The following is a 21,047-nucleotide window of genomic DNA, read 5'->3' on the forward strand; positions in this document are numbered from 1 at the left end:
TCATGGGTGTCCTACTCAGAATCATTAGGTTTTTATTTCCTCCTGTTTATTGTACTTGTCCATCCCATTGTTTTTTTGGTTATGTTGTTGGTCACATTGACCTGTTCACCTCATTGAAAAATATTTACAAATTACTGAAAATATCATACAATACAAAAAGAAGAAAAAAAGTTCTTGGTGTTAATAATAAACAGATTTCTCTCAGATAAAGGAAAACTCTTATGGACTGAAATATAGTGATAAAAGGTAAGTGAAATGTAATCTAAATATGTGTGGTTAATTCAAAGCTTGGCAGTTCGGTCTGGACTGTTTCCATGAGGCACAGGGTCAAGACTGATTTGCATATGGCCATGTCTGAACTGGGGTGGCTTGGTGAGCAAAATAACGATGGATTAAACCCAGATCTGTAACTGGGGGTGAATGTTTTGCCATTGTGCAACATTCCGTCCATCATCCTGTGTGTTTTGCTTTTCACCCTATGTGAGAAGGGTATGCCCAGACGTAGGTCCGTTGCTCACTACGCCACTGGAGTCAAGCTATCCTGGCTGATGAAGGCTGAAAGCCAGAAATCAGTCCTAGGATGCTTGATTCCGGTCCAGGGAAGATATGGCTTTGCAGTTCGGTCTGGACTGTTCCCATGAGACACAGGGTCAAGACTGGTTTGCATATGGCCATGTCTGAACTGGGGTGGCTTGGTGAGCAAAATAACAATGGATTAAACCCAGATCTGTGACTGGGGGTGAATGTTTTGCCATTGTGCAACATTCCGTCCATCATCTTGTGTGTTTTGGTTAATTCAAAGGCAATGGCTTGCAGTATGTGTAATTGAGTAAGTTGTTCACCATTTGCTTGTATTTAAAGTGTTTGAAGTTCATTCAAGGGTTTTGGAGGTGATTAATTGTAGGTATACTGCTATTATTTGTAATGAGTGGAGCGATGTACACTGGAATGTTTTGTAACATACTGGAGCCTTATACAGTGTGTTTTAAGTTTAGTGGAATGTTGTACATAGAAGGCTCAATCATGGGATGGTTCCCTAAGACCTGTTTGATGTTATTTAAAGTTGTGCATGGGAGGGGAACACTACAACCTAATTGGGGGGTTGGTGTGGGTGGTGGGCGGGATTGGGATGGGATTGTTTTTCTTTTTGAGCCGAAAAGTATAATCATTATGCACGGCAAATAATGCTACCAGTACAATGTTGCATAACGTTGGATAAAAAACTATACAGTTAATCTATTGTAATTCTACCTCAAGGACAACCTTTGAACATTATCACCTGGAACGTCAGAGGTTTAAATTGTGGCGGGAAGGCGCGACTAGTCAATGCATATTTAGCTAGACATGCCATAGATGTTTGTTTCTTACAGGAATCGCATCTAAATGTGACGCCATCGCAGAGACTTAAGAATAGCCGTTGGGGTGAGGTGTACTCTGCAATATAATCAAACTATGCACGGGGAGTTGCTATTCCTATTAAGAGGGGATTAGATTGGAAATGTGCATACTCTCAAGTAGACCCGGAGGGTAGATTTGTCATACTAAATGGAAGGTTGGGGGATGAGGAGATAACATTTACTACAGTGTATGGTCCTAATACTGATTCCCCAGATTTTTTCCGACAATTGTAGTCCCTGATTGGAGGGATTGGGTGCCAAACTGTGATATGGGGGGGGGGGGGAGATTTTAATGCTGTACTTTCAGATGAGGCCGATAGAAAGGGCACCACTAAATCATTGCATCCACAAGCGCGTATGGCTCTTCAGGACATAATGGCAGACGGGGGACTACTAGAAATTTGGAGGGAAAGACACCCCAGCCTGAAGGAAGGAACGTGCATATCCGCTCAACATCAGGCCTGGTCCAGGTTGGACTTTTGGCTAATTTCACTTAACGTTGTGACCTGGACGGTGGAGGTGGCCCATATGGCACATTCACTGTCAGATCATGCACCTTGTATTCTCCGTTTGTCATTGCCGGATATCCCCTCCCGAGCTTTTACCTGGCGTTTGCATCCAAACCGCTGTTAGACAAGGCATTGAAAGAGGAAATTCGAAGGGACATTGAGCTATATTTTGAAATGAATGAAGGGTCGGTAACGACTGAGGTGGTCTTGTGGGACGCCTTCAAGGTTGTCATAAGGGGTCAGTGTATCGCGAGGCAGGCGGGGGTGCTAAAGGCCATCAGAGGTACATTAGCTGGGCTGGAGAGGGAAATCAAGGAGCTAGACAAAAAGATGTGTATGTGTGGGGATCAGCAAACAGCAGGCCTTTTAAAAGCTAAACTGCTAGAGTTTGATGAGGAAGCAAATGGAGAAATTAAATGTATTGGGAAATATACAGAAGCCCGTAGATATGGAGAAGGTGATAGACCGGGACGCACACTGGCAGCTATGATCAGACCTGTGACAAGGACCACCTATGTTCATGAGATTAATAGTATGGAAGGTGAGACAGTGAGAGGGCGGGAGGAGGTGCTGCAGGCCTTCAAAGAGTTTTACTCCACTCTGTCCCAGACAACTGGGGTGGCGGAACATAGTGATATGTCGGAATTTTTTGACCCTATTGCTGTAGCGCGGTTCAATGACAACCACAGACTATACATGGATCTACCTATCACAAAAGAAGATGTGGCACAAGTGATTAAGAGCTTACCGCTTAATAAGGCTCCGGGCCCGGATGGCCTAACCACTGCCTTCTACAAGACATATGTCGAGGAGCTAGCTCCGAGACTGATGGCCGTATATGGGGTAGTGTTGGAAACGGGAATTCGACCCCGATCAATGAGGGAGGCTAAGGTAATTACACTATTGAAGCCGGACAAAGCGGAAATTGAGCTGGACTCCTATAGACCGCTCTCTTTGATAAATGTGGATGCTAAGATTTATTCCAAATTACTAGCAAACCGCCTCCAGCCAATGTTACTGATGATCGCACTCCCTGACCAATCAGGATTTATCCCGGGAAGATCGACATTGCATAACTTGCGCACACTATTTTCAGTCATACATTATCTGCATCCTAGTGTACAGGCAGCAGCAATCTTCCTAGATGCCACTAAGGCATTTGACTCCTTGGAGTGGTCATATTTGTTCTTGGTCTTGCAACGTATGGGTTTCAGCCCCCTATTTATTCAACGAATAAAACTACTATATGAGGCACCTAGAGCACATGTAAGGGTCAATGGCATGGTGTCCGGTCCCTTTCGCATATCGAGAGGCACGAGGCAGGGCTGCCCATTGTCACGGTTATTATTCGCTATAGCTATGGAACCGCTGACTGCACGCATAAGACAGCACCACACTGCTAGAGGAATTGGATTTAGCGCGCGCAGCCTTGTGATATCTCTCTATGCAGACGATGTCATCCTCTATATTCTTGACCCGGAGGTACATCTTGACCCAGTGTTGCAGGAGTTTATAGGATTTGGAGGATTTGCAGGTATAAATATAAACTGGTCTAAATCGGTAATTTTCCCTCTTACTGATGGAACGAAGGAGGTCTGGTCTGAGTTCCCCTTCGCTGAGAAGCTACCGAAGTTAAATATTTGAGGGTGTGGCTGAGTCGTAACCTCCAAGATATATGGACATTGAAATTTGGGAGGGCTTATACATGGCTAGAAGGCAAGGTGGATCTATGGTCTAAACTGCCCTTGTCTGTGGCAGGTAGGGTGGCGCTGGCAAAAATGGTGATACTACCAAAGTTTCTTTATCTATTCGTGAACGTGCCGATGCCACTTACTAAACACTTCTTTGGACTGTTGCGCTCGCAGCTGCTCTCATTGGTGTGGGTGGGTAAACAGGTCAGGGTCTCCTGGGATCTCCTTACTCTGCCATTGAGACAGGGGGGATTGGGGGCTCCTGATATGCACTTATATGCCCTGTGCGCACAAGCTCAGTTTCTTCATTTTTGGGTGCATGAGACCCCATTCCAGCCCCATGTTGCGGTTGAGAGGGACGCTGTGGCTCCGACGCCGTTGGCGGTGGTGTTATATCGTAATGTTGGTCAACCACGAGAAGATGTCGACACCGCTGGGACATTATGTTCGGTGTGGCGCGAGCTGCAGAAACGTGCAGGCGTGACTACGCTATATGCGCCATCATTGATATTGGACAACAATCCCATGTTCACATGTATGGAGAGAGGTGTTGTTAAGACCCTGACTGCCATGCTAAAATTACATACATTTGCTGACCTTTACCCAGAAGGTACATTTAGGCCCCACCCCTTCGGATACCGACGACGGTGTAGCGCCGTTTGCTGAATGGTTTTTATATCATCAGCTGCGCACGGCGTGCCGTGCGATGAATGCACAGTTCCCTGAAGCGCCACTGACCATGGTTCCACTGGAAAACGTACTTAAGTCACAGTCGGACAAAAAGATGATAACAAGACTCTACATGATTACACAGTCAAATTATCCAGTTTTGAAGCCTAAGTCGATGGAGATTTGCAATAGTGAATTGAGTCCACAGATAACGGAAGAGCTGTGGGGTTATTGCTGTAGTCAGTTGACAGGGTTGCCCCCGAATTACCGACTGTGACTGATTCAATTCAAATTTTTGCATAGATATTATAGGACGCCAGTTAGTTTGCATCGCATGCGGTTGAGAGAAGACGCTAGGTGTTGGTGGTGTGGGCAGGATCAAGCTACCTTTCTGCATGTGGCGTGGGATTGTCCGCACCTTCATACGTTTTGAGTGAAATATTTAATGCAGTGAATCAGATAATAAGTAGAGATGGCCCGCCATCTCCGATGCTGGGGATTTTGGGATATGTGTGAGACGGATCACTGACATAATATCGTCGACCATAATATCGAGTTACAAAAACATCGGCGAATAAATATCGACTACAATTATATCGACATCCAATACTTAATTAAGAAACTACAAAAATATCGACTACAAATTATCGACTAAAATATTTATTGAAATTAACAATGTCGAAAGACGAAATATAGAATAAACAAATATAGATTCTTAAAAAAATAAACAGTACACAACAATAATATCGATAACAAATATATAGATGACACTAATATCGAAAATTATGGTATTTCGACAATATAAAAAATACCTAAAACATTTTAAATGCAATACAACTAGATATTGTAAATATGTAACACACTCTAAAAGATATATAATACAAATAATAAACATTGTCTCAAAAACATAAAAAATAAGAACACATTTTAACCACATATCATCCGATCATTGCAGTGAATTTAAAAATAAACATAAAACTTTTAACATATAGTTGCTAAATATCATTACATTTATTTTAAATAGAACAAATAACAAACCAGGTTTACTGCAGAAGTCTTAAATCGATAAAATTTCAACAACACCAAACAAAGCTATTAAATTGAAAAAATTCAAACCAACAAATACCAATGTCTCACTCTTACACCATCCAATCAAATGAAGCAACTAATCAAATACACAGTATAAAAGGATTATTTTCCTAATGCTATTTCCTGCTTCTAACTCTAAAAAAAGAAGAAGGTGACACTCTGACCAACTGTTTCCTGAGAAAACTACTTTACCAGACAAGACTCCTACAGAAATAATTGAAGTAAGTTAAACTAATTTATAAATGAAACAAAAGTATTAGGCTAAAAGTTCTATTATTTCTAGAAACTGTTTAAATAAAATTTATTTTTTTCCTTTGACATTTCTTCTGCAGACATCTCCAAAACACAGCAATAAACCTTTAACAGATTATTTACTACTACATTCTAATTGTAAGTATATTTAAATGTTTTCTAACACACCAACTGCATAAATGAAACCCACATTTCTAATACACATTATATCTTTATTCTATCTTCTTAACAGAAATTTTGAAGACATCAACAAATTACACCATCAAAGCTAAAGACTCCACAAATTAAAAAAGTAAGTATATTTTTAAAATTATTTAAGAACCCTAAGGGCCCGATTCACAGAATGAACTTACTACTTTTGGCATTCACAGAATGCACTTACTACTTTTGGTATTCACAGAATGAACTTACTACTTTTGGTATTCACAGAATGAACTTACTCATTTCGGTATTCACAGAAGTTAGGACTACTAACTTTAGGACTCCTAAATGCTTTCTGTGAATACCCAAAGTCCTAAAATTACAATTTTTCTCAATTTAGTAGTAGAAAAGTTAGGACTCCTAACGTTAGGACTCCTAAATGCCTTCTGTGAATACCGGAAGTCTTAAAATTACGATTTTTCTCAATTTAGTAGTAGTAAAGTTAGGACTACTAACTTTACTACTACTTAATTGAGAAAAATCCTAATTTTAAGACTTTCGGTATTCACAGAAGGCAATTAGGAGTCCTAAAGTTAGGAGTCCTAACTTTACTACTACTAAATTGAGAAAAATCATAATTTTAAGAATTTCGGTATTCACAGAAGGCATTTAAGAGTCCTAAAGTTAGTAGTCCTAACTTCTGTGAATACCGAAATGAGTAAATTCATTCTGTGAATACCAAAAGTAGTAAGTGCATTCTGTGAATGCCAAAAGTAGTAAGTCCATTCTGTGAATCAGGCCCTGCAATCCTATCTACAAGACAGCTTCCCCCTACAAACCTATCAATATGTTTTAAAAGAGTAGAATAACCAAGTTTTTTTAAATTTCTACCAACAGAAATAAAACAACAAAATAGAAGAGAAAGCTTGAAAACACCTTTTGAAAATTTCAAATTGCAACAAGAAATACATGTAAGTATACTCATTGAAATATGAATGCACTTAAAACATGTATAGCAGTATTTTAACTTAAAATGTATTTTTTCTAATCTTTCCTAGCACAAAAAATATAAACATGAATGAAGGTGCTGAGTTTGTTATGTCACAAAAGAATAAACTATTATTATGTTATATGGGGTATGTGTATACTCAAGAAAAACGGTCAGAACGTAAAGTATTTTGGAAATGTAGCAAATACTACTCTAACAAATGCTATGGTAGAGCTACAACTGAAGAAGCTAATGTACTATCTACCAAGGAACACAATCACCCCCTTATCATAACTGAAATTGAGGTCAGGGATGCCCTTGAAAGCATAAAAGAAGCTAGTACAGGGACTGACAAACCAACAACTCAAATATTAAAAGAGGAACTCTTAAAAGTTCCTCAACATGCTTCTGGGCAACTACCCTCAATTGTCTCCCTAAAACGAACAATTGCAAGGCAAAAAAGAGTCACAACAACTATTCAACCTAATCCAAAAACGTTTGAAGAAGTTGTCATTCCCCCAGAACTGAGTATAACTCACAATAAGGAACCATTCTTACTATTTGACAACAAATGCCCTACAAACCGAATTATAATGTTTGCTACTGCAAACAATTTAAGTAAATTACAAGACTGCCAACACTGGATGATGGATGGGACTTTTAAAACATGTCCTAAACCATTTTACCAGCTCTACAGCATACGTGGACTGCAGCACCATTCTATATGTGGAATAACTACCTAGGCAATTTACTTTTAGCTTGTCAAAACTAAAAATAGAAAGGAGGAAAAGACCAATGACATAAAAATTCTGCTTTTTATTAATTCAGTCAATAACACATTATTTAAAAAGATGTATGACTCAGTAGCCAAAAGCCAATACATTAAAAGTTAACAACCAATACATCAAGGGTTAACAAAGAATACCATACATTTTTGCAGAAAATATTAAACAAAGGAAAATTCATTTTAAATAAAAAGACAATCCAGTGGCACAAACAATAATATCGACGCACGTTTCGGCGACCCGCGCCTTCTTCAGGAATAGCCACGTGTTACCTATAAAAATACAAAACAATATACATAATAGATACTTTTTAATATATTTATAGAAACATTACAATGGTTAAAATAAATGAACCATTAAAACACAACATTATTTAAAACTTCCAACATTTCATAAAAACATTGGCATATATAAACCTCTCAATTTTTTTGACAAGCTGTTAAGAACTAGTTCAATGATTTCATTGCTCATATTCTCAGAGACAGTCAAGTGAACAAATAATTATATATTTGCATACTGGGAATTCATGATTTTAATTAAGAAAACTAGGGTATATTGGTGATATGTAAGCGAAGTCATGATTAGTATTTATATTAGAGATTTCTCAATTGATAATTTTATAAATTTCTATATAAAGTTTTTCTATAGAAATTTCCAATTATATGGAAATGTCATATAATGTATCCCTTGATGAGAATACTTACTATATCACGAAATGCAAAGCACACAAAATACCTTGATTCCCACTCGTCATTTAGTATTTCTGTGAAGACAAATACATTATATTTTAGAAGTGAATTTTTATTTGTTCGATATTGTCATCACCTGCAGTGTACACATAAGGATATAATTAGCTGTTCGAACAATCAAAGCAATCCAAACTTTTTTAATTCTTCTTCAAGTTGCGAATTGTATTGCTATCAAATTTCACAAAGGGTAGAAAATAGATATTAGGTAGATGTTAAATAAGAACTACCCCTAGGAAGGCTTAAGAATGAATCAAAATTTTATGATGAGGTTATCTCAAGGCGGAAAAACTGATTACCTGATATATTGATATATTGTAAATGTCAAAAGCGATGATTATGACTTGATTTGTCCTTCACACTGTATGGAATGAACAGTCCAGATTATATGAAGCTGAAAGAGAAGGACCTTCAGTATTTTATATTTATATATTTCTTTGTATATATGATTTATCCTGTCTAATATTTGTCAATAATCGTGATTTACCTAAAAACACTCGTACTGGGCAGACAATATTCAATTTGATATAAAAACGGTGAATCTGTCAAGCCGCGTCCCAGGCGAGGTAATTAGACACAAGACAAATATAAGAAACAAAGAAAGGATATTTTGCAACAGTGTCCATGAGGCGAGTGTTCAAGTAGAGGTGGAAATAAGACTTAATACTTGCACTACCTAAACTTAAATGTATTAACAATCGCAAATTACCTAAAATATACGTATTGGGAAGCCGATGTTAAATTAGATATAGAATCAACGAATCTGTCAAACTGCGTCCAAGTTCATGGATGTAATTGAACGCAACACCTCTAAGAAATAAAGAGAAAAGGGGAGGATGTCTTACAACAGTACCCACAGTGTGAGCAACTTGATAGAAGTAGATATAGGACTTAATGTTTGCAGTACCTGATTGATTAGTCAAACGTGTACTTTTTGGTCCATGAATAATCAAGTGTGAAAACTTCTAGAAGAGCGATCCGCTTGATATGGAAATGTTTAATTTACTGAAAAGATATGAGGAATGAAAGTTAACTAAAAAGAGAAAATATAACCTCATGTTTATATAAGAGGTTTTAATTTAAGTACTACCTGTGTGGTAAATTGGGTATACGCCTCCTTGTCCGTGGAGAAATAACTGTGAAAGCTTATAGGCCGGCAATCCGCTTGATATGTAGATATTTAGATTACAATAAGAATATAATAAAAGACAACATTTTTACTTACAAAGAATACAACCTCAATCTCATATTAAAGGTTTTGGTCTGAGCACGAAAATGCTTACCTTTAGAATATAGACGCAAAATATGCAGTTACCTTTGAATTTTAATATAACATCCTCCCGATATGGAGATGTTACGAGTGCTGTGAGGAATATATAGTAAACAAAAACTAGTTAAGACCAGTATTTGTATATATATTAAAAGTTTGATCTACAACGAGCATGGACGCTTACCTTATGGTTTCTTTATGGAAAACGCGCGGACCAGGAGCAGATAGAAACATGCTTCTCTTTACAAAAATAATTAGCAACTGTTTGTAAATTAGTCGCCCATAATATATTTCATTTCATAATCTTTATTTCGATGATTGTTCATCATAAAAGATACAAAAAAACAATACATTCATGCAATATTAAAAATGGTATTACAATATTAAAATTCCCACAGTTAAAAATATAAAACTATTTAAATCAAATGCTCAAGTTCACCACATTCTTAGTAAAATACTTCCTAGTTTCGAAGGGCTTGATTCAGACAATAACTCCTCCTATTCCAGACAGTGCCCAAGTATTTTGCCACAGCAAACACGATGTTTACAGCAAGGTCGGTTTTAAGTACCCTGTAAGCCACCAGACACTCCGAGAAGCCCTGGTGCAGGGAGGGGGGATGCGTGTTTGGGGTTCTCTGGGGGTGGAGGGGGGTTCCTTTGTTCTTTTTGTGTTGTTACAGATGCTACGTATCATTTTGCAATTCGACTTTTGTGTCCTTCTTAGTGTTCGGGAGATTCTGCCAGCATACATGGGATGGGGGGTAGGGGGTTGAGAGTATTAAGTTGGAATATCAATGGCTTGGGAGACAGGATAAAGCGGGGGATAGTATTGCAGTACTTGAAACGCCATTCCCCTGATGTGGTACTATTACAAGAAACGCACTTGGTGGGGAACACATGTCACGCTATGAATCGGCGGGGCTATCGGCTGATTGCACATTCTGGGTTTACCTCCGGATCAAGAGGGACTGGTGTTCTTGTTAGAAATTCCCTCCCCTTGGAAGTTGACCATCCTAGATGATAGGGAACGATATGCTGCCATTACTGGTAGATGGGAGGGGAAAACGATTTCTATTCCCTCAGTATACGTTCCCCCGAGTTTACAAACCATGACGTTCGCTGACTTGGGGAAATTGGTGTTGGAGCTCCCTGAGGGGATTTTGGTTGTGGGTGGAGACTTCAACTCTATTGTCTGTGGTAGAGAAGATCGTAACCCCCCCAGGGACCTTACGAGATCGCAATCCTGGCTTGGTAGCTTTTTAGATACATTGGGTCTTGTTGACTGTTGGAGAATGCTGCACCCCGGACAGGCCCAGTACACCTTTCACTCTGGTGCACACGGAAGCCTCACAAGGTTTGATTACGTCCTCATGCCGGCGGCACATGCCGTGTCGGTGAGAGAGGTCGGACCACTCCCCACTGTGGCTTCTTATTGATATTCAGATGGGAGCCGGGGGTCGGGTCGCCCCGATCAATCCTTGGCATCTCCGGAACCCTGAAACCCGGGCAACACTTTGCTGAAAATGTGAGGTCTGTGTCCTCATCTATATCGCTGTGGGAGGCCTTCAAAACTGTGATTCGAGGCCAGACACTGTCGCTGATCGCCTGTGCTAAGAGACGGAATAATGAGGAGGTTGTGACATTGGAGTCTGAAATCACTGCCCTAGAGGCAGACCTGGAGTCCGGGGTCACGCAGGACAAGGTGCATGTCTTGAATCTTAAACAGTCCGACTACATAGCCTTGGTGACGGACGCTGCTAAAGCCATGAGTCGCGAGCAACAGGGACGTTTGTACGATGTGGGTGATAAAGCCGGGAAATTGATTGCATGGCTGGATAAGAAGGAAAGATTGAGTCGAGTGGTGCCAGTTGTTGAAAGAGAGGATGGTGTGCCTGTGGTTGATCCGCTGGAGATAGTGGAGGGATTTGCATGTCACTTCCAAGCGGTATATGCCTCAGTCTCTGATAGGCCTGAGGAGGACTCACATCTTTTGCTCAGAGATATCGCACTGCCTAGCTTGTCTGATTCTGATAGAGAGCTTATGGAGGCAGAATTTTCCACCGATGAAATAGCGCTCGCTATCCGCTCCATTCGCTCGGGAAAAGCTACGGGCCCAAATGGTATCCCCATCGAGTTGTACAAGCTGTGTCCTGATAAAATGGCGCTGTATCTGCGCGCAATGTTTCTGGAGTCGCGTGAGAATGGGTCGCTTCCCCGAGATCAGAGACTAGCTTCCATTGTCGTGATCCATAAAGAAGGGAAACCCCGAGACTTGTGTGTCTCATATACACCTATATCACTTTTGAATGCCGAACCTAAGATCCTGGCGAAATTATTGGCAAATCGATTAATTAAAGTGATTGGGGACCTGATACACCCGGATCAGTCCAGATTCATTCCAACTCGTAACACCGCTCTGAATTTACGTCGCCTTCATGGCGTCCTAGCGAGGGCGGAGACGTTGCGTGAGCCGGCCATTTTGGTCTCTTTAGATGCCACTATGGCCTTCGATACCGTGGAGTGGCCATATTTATGGGCGGCCCTTGCGAAGTTCGGTTTTGGCCCTGTGTTCATCAGTTGGGTCAAACTCCTCTATGAGAAGCCGCTGGCCCAGGAGGTTGTCAATGGTAGGGTCTCTGAGTCTTTTACTCTCGGGAGAGGCACGCGGCAAGGATGCTCCCTATCTCCGCTACTATTCGCGCTCGCGTTGGAACCCCTGGCTGCATGGCTGCGGTGGGAACCGTCGCTCAAGGACATTAGGTGGACCCCCGACTTTGAAGACCTCATATCCTTATATGCGGACGATATCCTCCTATACCTTACTTCCCCTCGGAAATCGTTGGGGGTGCTGTTTGATGTCCTTTGCTCCTTTGGGAAAAATTCTGGCCTGGTGATCAATTGGACTAAGTCTTGTGTCTACTCGCTTACTGGTGAGGTACCCCTCGTGCCGCGTAACTGCCAGATACAGATCTCGCATACTGGCTTCAAGTTCTTGGGGATATACGTATCGCTTGACCCTGCGACTCGGTATCAGCGTAATTTGCTCCCTCCGCTTCTCCGGTTGAAATCCGACGTGACAGCCTGGTGTAAATTGCCGTTGTCTCTGGTCGGAAGGGTGGCCCTATTCAAAATGATGTCCCTGCCCAGATTTTTATACGCCCTTCAAAATACGCTCGACCTTGTGCCCACCAGCTATTTCCGTGAGATAGAATGCTTTCAGAGGCGGCTGCTGTGCGGCAGGCGCCCCCGCACTGCCTTAGCAAAGTTAACACTGCCCTGGTATGACGGGGGCATTGCGTTGCCTGATTGCAAACGCTATTATTGGGCCTCCCAACTAAGTGCAATTAATCACGCTACGTACGGCCCTGTGTCCAACCCAGCATTCGCAATGGATAAATGGCAGCTTCCAGGAGGGGACTACAATGGGGCGCTATATTCCAAAAAGACTGGCAGGACATTAACAAGACCCACCGGAGATGCGGTCCGGATTTGGTATAGTGCGAATGTAGCTATGGGCTGGTCTGACGTATTGACCCGAGCGACTCCGCTCTATGTCACTCTATGTCACTGAGAAACTAGGCAATTTATGGGCTACCAAGGGTTTCGAGAGGTGGGACCTCATCGGCATCAGTAAGGTTGGGGATCTCTGGGTCAAGGACAGGATAAAGACCTTCGATGAATTAAAAACTGAATATGCGCCTAGCGACAGGGAATATTTTCGCTACTTGTAGATCCGACATGCGATTAATCCCGGAATCTTCTCCTCTTGAAGATAGAGTGCTTGACGGCCACGTGCCGGATAGCACCATCTCCCTGATATATAAAAAACTCATTAATGATCAAACGGATCTTCTTCTGCAACTGCGAGAGGCTTGGACCGGCGATGAACTGGAGCTAGATGATGAGGATTGGCAGGCCGCGATATCCTCTCCTAAGGAGGTCGCGATTCCGGCCCGTCTTCGACTGGTGCAATTAAAGATCTTACACCATGTATACGTGACTGGCTCCCGATTGCTGCGTATGGGTTATTCTGTGGATGGGTTGTGTAAGCGTGGGTGTGGTATGATGGGTACCTTCCTCCATATTCTATGGGAATGCCCCGAGGTCGTGTCATTCTGGAAAGGTGTGCATGAGGTCATGAAAGAAGTTACAGGTGTGTTGTTATTGCCTGAGGCCCGACGGTGTCTGTTGAACGTGTGGGAACCCAATGACTACAACGTGGCACAGACACAATGGGTCACTTTGGGGAATATGGTGGCTAAAAGGGATATTGCACAGTTATGGGGGTCCCCGAGGGCACCCAGGATCTCAGCCTGGACAGAGAACATGAACTGGTGCATGTTTCGAGAAAAAACGGTATATGTTGCACGTGTTAGGCCCAAGAAGTGGGGGAGAATATGGAACCAGTGGAATCTGTATCGCGGGTAGATCTGTACTCCTCCTTTTTCAGAGTCCCCCGGAGATGCCACAATCCCCTTAGCCTGATGTTCCTTCCACAGTATTGAGCTTAGTCGATATCATGATTGTTTTCTCTCCTCCCCCCTTCCCCCCCTCCTGTTTACATTCCTATGTACTAATTTCATACGACTTTTCAGATGCGGCTCTCCCCTTCCCGGGAGGGACACTTACGTATAAAATTCCTGTTTTGCCTCATCATTTTTATGTAGTTTCTTTTTCGTTTGTTTATATATATCAAAATGTAAAACCTTGATTTATCCTGCGTACTAACATATACTTTTATGCCACGTAAGCTCATTTGCCGCCGGACCCCCGGGTAGCCGGCTGAAGTGCTGTGTTCCTGTATGATAATCTGCAATTGTTTGCTTTGGCGACGGCCGGCCCTAGTGGTTGTAGGCTCGCAACTGTACTATTATAATTGTAAATAAAGGTTTAAAAAAAAAAAAAAAACATTTAAAAAAATGAAGATACACTAGCACCACTCCTCGACTACTTTGAGGACACATGGGTGGGAAGGACACATCGATCTGGCCATAGACGCCAACCTACATTTCGCATAGCTTGGTGGAATGTATATTTAAGTACACTCAATCAAGAAGCTAAAACTAACAACAGTGTTGAAGGATGGTACAATGCATTTCAAGCTACCACTAGCAGAGGGAAACCTACTGTCCAAAAACTAATCGGAGCTTTACAAAAAGAACAAAGCTACCAAGAGCTACGCATACAACAATCAGTAACCCAAATAGGACCTAAACTAACTAAACAGACTAAACAAATGTTTAGACTACTCCAAAGCCAAGTCACCTTATATCCCTCTACACGAGGCCTAGAATACCTATCCCTAATAGCCAAAAGCCTACTGTGAATTATGTACACACAAATAACATTACTCTATTTTATTTATAAAAAATCTGATAAGTAGCATAAAAATATTATATTATAACAAATATTCTATAATTGTCATACATATTTAAGTGTTTTTTTTAAAAACAGGATGTAGACAATTAAAGAATATTATAATATAAAAAATAACAATAATAATAACAATAGCATTTCCCACCCAAATAAAATAAAATTAATAAACTTACATTTCATGTTGCTGAAAAAGACGTAATCCAACCACTTGTAATCCATGTTCTCCACTGGTAATCCATTCCAATTCCAATTTGTGGAAACCCTAAAAAAACAAAAACAAGTGAAATTGAAAAGAACGCTCCAGGAAATCCCAATAAAAAAAAGTGTGGTAACTTTAATATTTAAAGTGACATACACACACTTTTAGTTAAAAAGAAACGCATGATCTTCTCCAAATCCAATTCGATACCCTTAAAAACCCGAAAAGTATTTAAAAAATTGAAGAATCGCTCCAGCAAAGCCCGACAAAACAAAGTGTGGAAACTTTATTAAAAAAAGTAACATACACACACTTTTATTTAAAAAAAACGCATGATCTTCTCGTAATCCAAATCGATACCCTTAAAAACCCAAAAAATAGTTAAAAGTGTAAAAATCGCTCCATGAAACCACGAGAAAAGGAAAGAGAGTATAAAAACATTAATTTAACAAACTAAAGCACTCTTCTTTCCCCCAAAAAAATGCATCCTTCTCCGGAACGAAACAACGGAATCCCGTTACCTGTAAAAAATATGGAACACAAAACCACCCACACAAAGCCCCCAAATGTTACAAAATACACATGAACATTATTATAAAACATTACAATCAACATATGTTTAAATCACACACAGAAAATACACTAGGCCTCAAACACTCACGACACCTCCGTAAAAAACAACTAACACTTAAAACATACTAAAACCGTGACAAAAAACCTAGAGTAATACTACACACCTCCAAAATGCACTCAAACACTACTACTCTCTAACATATAATAGTTAAAAATAACCTTACCTTTCCCAACGTGACGCAGAAACCAACCCCGAGCATCTCCAAATAGTCCCATTTACACAATATTAGAAACTTAGACATGTTAAATACAATGTTCTAAGTAAAAATAAAATATACTACTAAACTTAAAATATTATACATTTATTTCTATCACTTATAAAAATAATTGTAGATAAATTCTCCTTAGGAAATTAATAATAATTAATAAAAATGTATTACTAATTATTATTAATACTTCATTTAATATATAAACAGTGTAATAAAGACATAGAACAAATACAACTTGAGTTTATATATAATTGAAATTTATGTATTATTTATCAAGTTACTATACAAATATGTATCATTTGTAAATTAATAATAATAAATAAGAACTATTAATTTTTTATTATTATTAATCATATTTATGTGTATAAATTGTAAATAAATACAGAACCTAATTTACACTTGATTGAATATTGTCCAAAAATGTTTATGTTATGTGTTAAAATATGTAATAATTAAATAACCTATGTAAATTAATAATAATAAATAATATTATATGTTAATTATTATTATTATTAATTGTATCTATGTATGTAAATAATTTAAAAATACAAATCAAACATAGTACCTCACTGTAAAAATTATTTATTTTTTTCTATTGTAACAAAAATTACTTTTCAATTAAATAACCTTAGTATATACTTTACAAGAATTAATTAAAAATATTATTTTTTATTAAGAACATTGTATTTTATATGTATAAATGTTATTAAAAATATATTTTGCAAGTCAAAGTAGCAAATATATACTTACTTTTTTATTAGTTTTTGTTCATGTAAAAATGCTAAATATTTAATTAATAAAATTAACATATTATATATTAACATTATTAATTAAATATTTAAATTACTAAAAAACAAACACTTTGCAAAAATCTTTATCAATGTTAAAATTTGTTTACAATGTTTATAAAAGTCCTGAAACAAAACTGTATATATTATTTTTTGAAATACTGTTAAAAAATATATATTTTGAAATGTAAAACATTTATGAATATAAATAAATGTAATGTAATACATTTTATTACCTACAATGTAACAAAAAGAATATTTTTTTATTCTGTACTGTACATATTATAAATACAATCTGTTAATAAAAACTTTCAAACACTACGGGCCCCATTAGGCCATCCTATCGGAAATCGGGACCGCCCGCCCTAAGGGCGGGGGTCCCGCATGCAGCATTAGGATGTGCCCGCCACTGTGGCGGGCACATCCTGTATTTTTAGTATTGTGGCGGGCGGAGCTCTGTGCTCCGCCCGCCACAATACTAAAAATGCTGTGCAGAATTTACATAATCAAAGCGGCAGGCACCGCTTTGATTATGTAAATGCAGGGGGGTACCACAGGTACCCCCCCGTGTGCCACCCCCCTTTGGCCTTCACTCTGGGGGCCCACAGGGGGCCCCCAGAGTGAACACCGCATGCCTTTCCGTGGCGGCAATGCCGCCACGGAAAGGCATTGTAAAATGCCCATTGTAATGATGCAGGCGGTGTCTGACAGACACCGCCTGCATGTTACTCGTTTTCCGCCCCGGCCGCAAGGCGACCGGGGCGGAAAAGTGGCGGGCGGTGTTTTGCTCCGCCGTGGTCCCCCCTGCCATTCTAATATGTGGGAGGAATACAGGGAAGGATGGCGGGCGGATTTCCCCCGCCAGGCTGGCGGTGGCTACCGCCAGCCTGGCGGGGGCAATCCGCCCGCCATCCTAATGGGGCCCTACTTCTCTGCTTATTTTGCTGCTAATAATAAAATGTTATTTTTAAAGTGTGATTATTATAATAATATTTATATATTTACTTCTATCTTTTTCCATTACAAATATTGAATCTGTAAATATAATATATAATCATATATTTTGCTACATTACTTTTATAATTAAATAATGAAACATATATAACTTACCTTTCCCACTCCATTCAAATAACAGTTAAGGAATGTGCTGGACACTAACCCCATTTAATTCACTATTCCCACTCCAAAAAAGGTAAAAATCAGAGAATGTGCTGGACACAGACCCATTATAAATTACTATTCCCACTCCAGTCAGTTAAAACTCAGGGAAGGTGCTGGACACTAACCCAATTTAATTTACTATTCCCACTCCAGTCAGATAAAAGTCAGGGAAGGTGCTGGACAGTAACCCAATTGTATTTACTATTCCCACTCCAATTAGCTGAAAATCATGGAAGGTGCTGTACACAGACCCATTATAAATTACTATTCTCACTCCAGTCAGATAAAACTCAGAGAAGTTGCAGGACACTAACCCAATTTAATTTACTATTCCCACTCCAGTCAGATAAAAGTCAGGGAAGGTGCTGGACAGTAACCCAATTTTATTTAATATTCCCACTCGAATGAGGTGAAAATCAGGGAAGGTGCTGGACACAGACCCATTATAAATTACTATTCCCACTCCAGTCAGTTAAAACTCAGGGAAGGTGCTGGAGACTAACCCAATGTAATTTACTATTCCCACTCCAGTTAGATAAAAGTCAGGGAAGGTGCTGGACACTAACCTAATTTTATTTACTATTCCCATTCCAATGAGGTGAAAATCTGGGAATGTGCTGGACACATACCTATTATAAATTACTATTCCCACTCCAGTAAGATAAAACCCAGGGAAGGTGCTGGACACTAACCCAATTTAATTTACTATTCCCACTCCAGTCAGATAAAAGTCAGGGAAGGTGCTGGACAGTAACCCAATTTTATTTACTATTCCCACTCCAATGAGGTGAAAATCAGGGAAGGCGCTGGACACAGACCCATTATAAATTACTATTCCCACTCCAGTCAGATAAAACTCAGGGAAGGTGTTGGACACTAACCCTATTTAATTTACTATTCGCACTCCAGTCAGATAAAAGTCAGGGAAGGTGCTGGACAGTACCCCAATTTAATTTACTATGCCCACTCCAGTCAAATAAAAGTCAGGAAAGGAGCTGGACACTAACCCAATTTTATTTACAATTCCTACTCCAATGAGGTGAAAATCTGGGAATGTGCTGGACACATACCCATTATAAATTACTATTCCCACTCCAGTAAGATAAAACTCAGAGAAGGTGCTGGACACTAACCCAATTTATTTTACTATTCCCACTCCAGTCAGATAAAACTCAGGGAAGGTGCTAGACACTAACCCAATTTATTTTAAAATTCCCACTCCAGTCAGATAAAACCCAGGGAAGGTGCTGGACACTAACCCAATTTAATTTACTATTCCCACTCCAGTCAGATAAAAGTCAGGGAAGGTGCTGGACAGTAACCCCATTTATTTTACTATTCCCACTCCAATGAGGTGAAAATCAGGGAAGGTGCTGGACACAGACCCATTATAAATTACTATTCACACTCCAGTCAGATAAAACTCAGGGAAGGTGCTGGACACTAACCCAATTTAATTTACTATTCCCACTCCAATCAGATAAAAGTCAGGGAAGGTGCTGGGCACTAACCCAATTTAAATTACTATTCCCACTCCAGTCAAATAAAAGTCAGGAAAGGTGCTGGACACTAACCCAATTTTATTTACTATTCCTACTCCAATGAGGTGAAAATCTGGGAATGTGCTGGACACATACCCATTATAAATTACTATTCCCACTCCAGTAAGATAAAACTCAGGGAAGGTGCTGGACACTAACCCAATTTATTTTACTATTCCCACTCCAGTCAGATAAAACTCAGGGAAGGTGCTAGACACTAACCCAATTTATTTTAACATTCCCACTCCAATCAGATAAAAGTCAGGAAAGGTGCTGGACACTAACCCAATTTTATTTACTATTCCCACTCCAATGAGGTGAAAATCTGGGAATGTGCTGGACACATACCCATTATAAATTACTATCCCTTCTCCAGTCAGATAAAAGTCAGGGAAGGTGCTGGACACTAACCCTATTTAATTTACTTTTCCCACTCCAATGATGTGAAAATCAGGGAAGGTGCTGGACACAGACCCATTATAAATTACTATTCCCACTCCAGTCAGATAAAACTCAGGGAAGGTGCTGGACACTAACCCAATTTAATTTACTATTCCCACTCCAGTCAGATAAAAGTCAGGGAAGGTGCTGGACAGTAACCCCATTTAATTTACTATTCCCACTCCAATGAGGTGAAAATCAGGGAAGGTGCTGGACACAGACCCATTATAAATTACTATTCACACTCCAGTCAGATAAAACTCAGGGAAGGTGCTGGACACTAACCCAATTTAATTTACTATTCCCACTCCAATCAGATAAAAGTCAGGGAAGGTGCTGGACACTAACCCAATTTAAATTACTATTCCCACTCCAATGATGTGAAAATCAGGGAATGTGCTGAACACAGATTCATTATAAATTACTATCCCCACTCCAGTCACATAAAACTCAGCGAAGGTGCTGGACACTAACCGAAAAAAAATTACTATTACCACTCCTTTGACATAAAAGTCCGGCAAGTTACTGGATAATAATCATATCAAATTTACTATTCCTACTCCCAAAAATTAAAAATTTAAACAAATTCATTTATTTTAAACAATATATCCCATATCCCCTATCAAATGAACCTCCCATTAATAATTTATATATTTATATTTTTTACCTATTTAATTTGTTTTATTAATAATATATTTAAATTAAATAAATTATCAAATATTTGTAAAAATGTTAATTTATTTCAAATTATACGACAATTGAAATTGTTTTTTTTTAAATATCAATACCCACCATTAAACACTATTTACACAAATTTTGGTTAATAATATTAATTTTGAAAATTATTTATAAATGATAAATTAATATTTTCAATTTGCAAAAATTTTTTTTGCATTATATATTTTGTTTTTATCATACTTTCAAACACTCCCCACCCTTATCCCCTAATAACCCAACATCCCACTCCTAAAATACATTAAAAAATCTGTAATTTTAATAAATATTTTTTTAAATAATTTCTAATATTTACTTTAATTTGCATATTAGAATTTTATTTTTTATTTTTTTTAAAACACTCTGCAGCCTTATTCCCTAATAACCCAATATCCCACTCCTACATTTACATAAATAAATTTAACATTTACATTATTTTTATTTATAT

Source organism: Lissotriton vulgaris, chromosome 4_1 (genome assembly GCF_964263255.1).
Source record: "Lissotriton vulgaris chromosome 4_1, aLisVul1.2, whole genome shotgun sequence".
In the NCBI taxonomy this organism is placed as follows: Eukaryota; Metazoa; Chordata; class Amphibia; order Caudata; family Salamandridae; genus Lissotriton; species Lissotriton vulgaris.